Source organism: Meleagris gallopavo, chromosome 12 (genome assembly GCF_000146605.3).
Source record: "Meleagris gallopavo isolate NT-WF06-2002-E0010 breed Aviagen turkey brand Nicholas breeding stock chromosome 12, Turkey_5.1, whole genome shotgun sequence".
Taxonomy (NCBI): domain Eukaryota; kingdom Metazoa; phylum Chordata; class Aves; order Galliformes; family Phasianidae; genus Meleagris; species Meleagris gallopavo.
In genome coordinates this window covers 10,126,931-10,132,093 of record NC_015022.2, presented here as the reverse complement: position 1 = coordinate 10,132,093, position 5,163 = coordinate 10,126,931, and the positions used below count along the sequence as shown (strand labels likewise).

The 5,163-nt window shown below is 40.8% G+C and overlaps 1 protein-coding gene across 1 annotated transcript in view; it reads right to left on the bottom strand.

Moving 5' to 3' along the window:
• GATM (glycine amidinotransferase) overlaps positions 1-5,163 on the bottom strand; it is a 13,167-nt gene extending 8,004 nt beyond the window's left edge. The window contains exons 1-2 of the mRNA XM_019619468.2: positions 4,998-5,163; positions 4,606-4,815 (exon numbers count right to left, since the gene is read on the bottom strand). The gene's annotated coding sequence lies outside the window, so the exon portion shown is untranslated. The remainder of the gene's footprint in view (positions 1-4,605; positions 4,816-4,997) is intronic.

Genomic DNA, 5,163 nt, shown 5'->3' with positions numbered 1-5,163 from the left:
AAAAAAAAAAAAAAAGATAAATCAGTTCTGGAAAGCGGAGAAGTATACATTTCATCCCCATTTGCAAATGTAGTGCTTTGGCTTTGAGATGGGATTTTCAGCGTATTATATTTCCTCATATTTTTGGTTATACACAGATCAGTAGCTTATGTTCTTTGTTTCTACTGATGAAAATACTATCACAAACAACAAAGTAAATTCCTTCTTTACCAGTCTACTCCCCTCTCCAGTCACAGCCCTACAGAAAGTCTCAATATTAGCAAATCGCAGATGAAAATCACAACAGACTACATAAACATCTTCTATTTACACTTCAGTTACAATTTACTAGGTAGTGCTGCCATGTGGCCATGAAAGATTTGGGCCTCATTACACCAGACCTGTACAAACACACCACAGAAAGGAAAGCCTTCAGACATGACATCTAACAAAGCTAGCACAAGTGCACATGCCTGCAGTCACCTTATTACAACCTTACCCTGCTACTGTCATAGCAGTGGCACCAGGAATTCTAAAGCAGCAAGGAACAGCGTGCCCTGTAGGCCAGAAGCAGCCATGTTTCAGATAAAGCAGCAGTCTACAAAATGCAAGTTGTACATTCATCTGTCAGGAGTGGATTAATCCAAGTACAACACTTACAGGCAATCCTCTGCTCTTTAAATCCCCTGATTGTCTTCTCTATCTAAAAACTAATTCAAAAGTATGCCCCTATATTCAGGATTAAGAAAACAGAGGTTTTTAAAACAAATTAAAAAAAAATTAAGCTGTTTCAGCAGCCTGTCTTCGGAAGCACTTCATTTGGATTTATAAGCTGTGAAAGCAACAGCTCAGATGGGTCTCCACTAACACTCAGACACAGGAGCAAGTGCAAACAGAGCCCTTTTGGAATGACAACAGAAGGGATCAGAAGTAGTAAATACAAGAGTCAGGACTTCCCTCTACCAGTTCTGTTCATTCAGCCAGAGTGAGGAACAGCAATGGGACACAGGAGAACCTGCCTCTCTCCTGCCACTGCAGCTCTGACTGCCTTCCCAAAAGCAGCACTCTGGGCAGAGACAAGGCAGTGATGAACTCCCAGCCTGAGTTGGGAGCTATGCAAGCTATGCACAGTACTCTCTACTATTTCTGGGAAATTGCCCTTAAACTACAGAGGTAAGAAAGAAAAGAAAAAAAAAAAAGTCAATCTTGTAGATATTCTTAACATTTGTAGGTAAAGAAGTTTGCCTCACTCGTATGAGGCAAAAGCCTCAGTATGGCCATCCTGCTCCTCCACTACTGGAACTTTTTCTCATCCTTCTTGGGGGATTTTATTCCTTCCCTCCCAACCCCAACAGAGGTCTTGGGTAATTTTATCACCTCGGGGCTGCCAGCTGTGCAGACACCACACGCAGATCACATGAATGGCCTAGCATTCCTATGGAATCCCGTTCTACTAAGGAGAGAAATTTGTCCTGAGGAATAAAGCTAGCTGTTTTCAGAACCACCCATGATATATTTCAATCTCTTTAATTCCTTAGAGGTACAGCTCTCCTTTACTACTGTTCCTCCTTTTCAAACCTGAAAAATGACATCTGAGGAACACTAATCCAATGGTGTAATCTTAAAATGAAGATTTTAAGATGAAGTAACACAACAAAAACAACCCTTTTATCCTATACCTTCTTAATAGCTGAGGAAAAAAACTATACAACTGGGATGTCTCTTTTGTATTAACTCAGGGTTAAGACTTCAGGCCCCTCGGATCATATACTTGCAACTTATTTCAGTCTGCTCAAAAAATACTGCATACAGGAAGGAGCCTCAGTGCACATTAGGAGCTACAGCCTGAAAGTATCTAAGAAACTGCAGTAGCCTTTGAGGGGAAAAAAACAGTAACACCACAAATTTATTTTCAGAAAGAAATTTAAGAGTGCTGTAAGAAAAGGGTGATATTTAAGAACCAGCAGAATCACTCTCTATGGTTGATATATATTTTAAACATTTATAGTGGGGAAACAATATTACCAAGGATATCTGGACCGACTTTAAGGTAAGCTTTCACTCAAGATATTATGACTCAACTCTCATATAATAATGCCTCTTCATCAAAAATGCATTATTCACAAACCTGAAAAAATATAGCAAAGGACAAAGTCATAAGCTCAACTATTTGACTTAATATCAACTGCTTCAGAAGAACACATGTGAATGACAAGACTTCAGATGAATGTGCTAATTCAAACAAGGGCATCTTCCTAATTAACGTAATGGTTAGCTTTCTGGTTAAGATTTCCCATGGCTTTCCAATAGAGTATTTACCTCTACATAACCTACATACTCCATTTCAAGCTCCCAAAAGAATACACAACAAATTAACTGTGAAATTCATTCATTCCTCCTCTTTATGCCAAGCATTTCATTTGTACATCACAGCAAAAAGACTCCTTGTACTTTTGATATACACAGGTGAGCTGAACACAGCCATATTTCCTTATATTTTGCAAACAGGTATACAATTTTAACCCACAACTTAGAAGTACCCCCAAAGAAAATATTTATCAAAAGTGTTTTATAATTTGAGATCTGCTTTTTGAAGTATTTCAGGTACAATACCTTAGTTATCCTTTTTAAACTTCCTGCTTTTTATGTTACTTTTTAAAACCCTCATTTGCGTACTTGGCAGAAGGCATGTGATGTATATAAACCCTAAGAACTGCCATTTACAGGAGAGCTGTAGAGAGAAAGATTATTATTTACCTCCCATTTCTGGCTGTTGTGTTACACTGTCGCAACATGCATAGACCTCCTCTACCATTCAAATGGGTGGCCAAGATTTGAACATCTGAATCTATTAACATCTTTCACTACTGGCAAAGTAGGATTATTCAACTATGCCCCCAAGGTAGAATTACTGTGTCAGCTTTTACAGCACAATTAAGTATAGAAAACAGAGAAAATTAGAAGAAAACATTTCTGCAAGCACAGTCTAACACTAATACCTGTTGTGGCCAACATATTCCTCCGATTAGACATCTTAAATAAAGGACAGCTATACTCTGGCATTTCTCATTTATCATTTTATAGTGCACATAACAAAAAGTGAAGTTCTGCATTCATTAAAACCCGGCTAACTATGACATTTCAGCAAGGCAGACACTGAAAGTATATTTTTTCTGACATTAAAGCCCTTTAGCACTACTTGAAAATAGAATTTTACCCAAATGTGATGCTACCACATAACAAAGAGAAACTTTAAGGGTTTGGTTTTTTTGCATACACTTTCTGTCCAATCACTATGGTATTTTATATAGAAGTATATAAATGTACATACATACATTTTACATTAGAAATGCCAACCCTCATTAGCTTCTTTTTCTGAGGCTGCTAGAATTTCTCTAGGTTGTCTGAAATAGGATTCTGGAGATTGGTAAGCAAGCTTCAGCTTTCAAGGTGTAAATAGAAGCCATAAAGAAGTCAGTAGTAAATTTTCATTGAGCTCATTGGGGCCAAGATATCTTCTCAAATATCCCAGCGTACGTCAGAAGAGTACTCCTCTAACTGGCAATCAGAACCACCAAGCTGCAGTAATTCATTCATACTTCTGCAGACACTTCTGCTCAGAATCATCACTCAAGTTTTAAATGATAATTTACTAAGGCAAAAGGGGCTGGAGGACAAGAAGTCTTTTCCATTAGTACATCCAGCACTTCCTCTAAATTACCATTTCCAAGACTTCAAATATCTTTTTAGTATAACCTCTTCTTTGCCAAAAAGATGTGGTACTGGCGGGGAGCATGGAGCCGAGCATTAGAGTTCCTGCTTCCCTTTTTACACTGAGGTCTTCGGCCAATTCTGTAAAGATATCCTTAACATTTTACTAAGGTCTCTTCAGCAGATGTGTTGTGCCATTTCACTGGGACAGCCATGCACTGTACATCCTGATCATCCCCAGGAATGCAAGTAAACCACACATTCAGCACCTTTAAAGTTCAGATAAAGTTCACAATAAAAATCTGGAGCAAGTCCAGCATTTGATCACTCTTCGTAAGCTAGAGAATTAGAGCTTCTACTTTGTCTAAAACTATTTAAATTCTAATGTTCTGGGTAAAGCTTTACTTAAATGTTCATAAGAAGCAAAGCAAGGCAGAAATGCAACATTCAGAGAACAAAGAAACATGGATTTAATTATTGCTATAGTTTCATACATGAAAAAAGAACCTGAAGAAAAGGTGAGAATACACTTATACAAAACATGGGAGTTCCAGCAAAAGCTATTTAAAGAGAACAGTCCTGCTTGCCTGCAGCTATAGACCTCTGGGTTTTTCCGTAGAAAATGACCCTCTCCCTCCTCAAGCAGTAACTCTAAATAGTTCCAAGCCCCAGCTCACCAATGGGGTTGCAGAGCTGATATAAGTTTATCTCGAATGCTGCAAGTTGTGACTTGGCAGTGAGAACAAGAACCATCTCCCTCACCAACATGGTGATGCTGCAAAATCCCATGGACGTAAACCACACCTTGAGAGGGGAATTCTAAGCAAAAACCACACCTTGTGCACTGCAGAGCTTTAGCTGTATGTATCAAAGCTGCATTACTTCCCACTTAAAGTTGCTCTTTCCCTTTTTTACCTTGACCTCCACAGAAAAAGGAGGAACACAGGCGTTTTCAGCTCTTCCCACAATGACCTCTTCCAGGGGGTCCCACTCGTTGTAGGAGCAGACGGGGCAGTCCTTGGGGCTGTGGGCTTTGTCCTCAGCAGCACAGCGGTTCTGGGACGCCGCAGCCGCTTGGGTGCTCTGCAGAGATCGCTGCACCCATCCTGTGAAGGCCCTTCCGAGCTTAAAACAGAAACAAAGATCACGTTTTCCTCACAGAAGGCAGCATGCAACAGCTCAGTCCGTGCTGAGCGCCTCACGCTGCAATCCTAAAGCGACGAGCGTCGTTTGGAGCATCGGCAGTAACACAGTTTATTAAAAGCGCTCTCATTCATGGCGTGCTCAATGCTTAAAGGACAACGTGCCTTTTAAAGCGCACTCAGGCGAACAGCGCTGACAGCGGTGAGCGGTGTCACCGACCCCGGCGCCGCCGAACCGAGGGTCTCCGCCCCACGCCCGCTCTCCCTCTGTGAGGAGCCCCGCGGGCGCTCAGCCCCGACTTTCCCGCCCAGCACCAACCCTCGAGCCGAT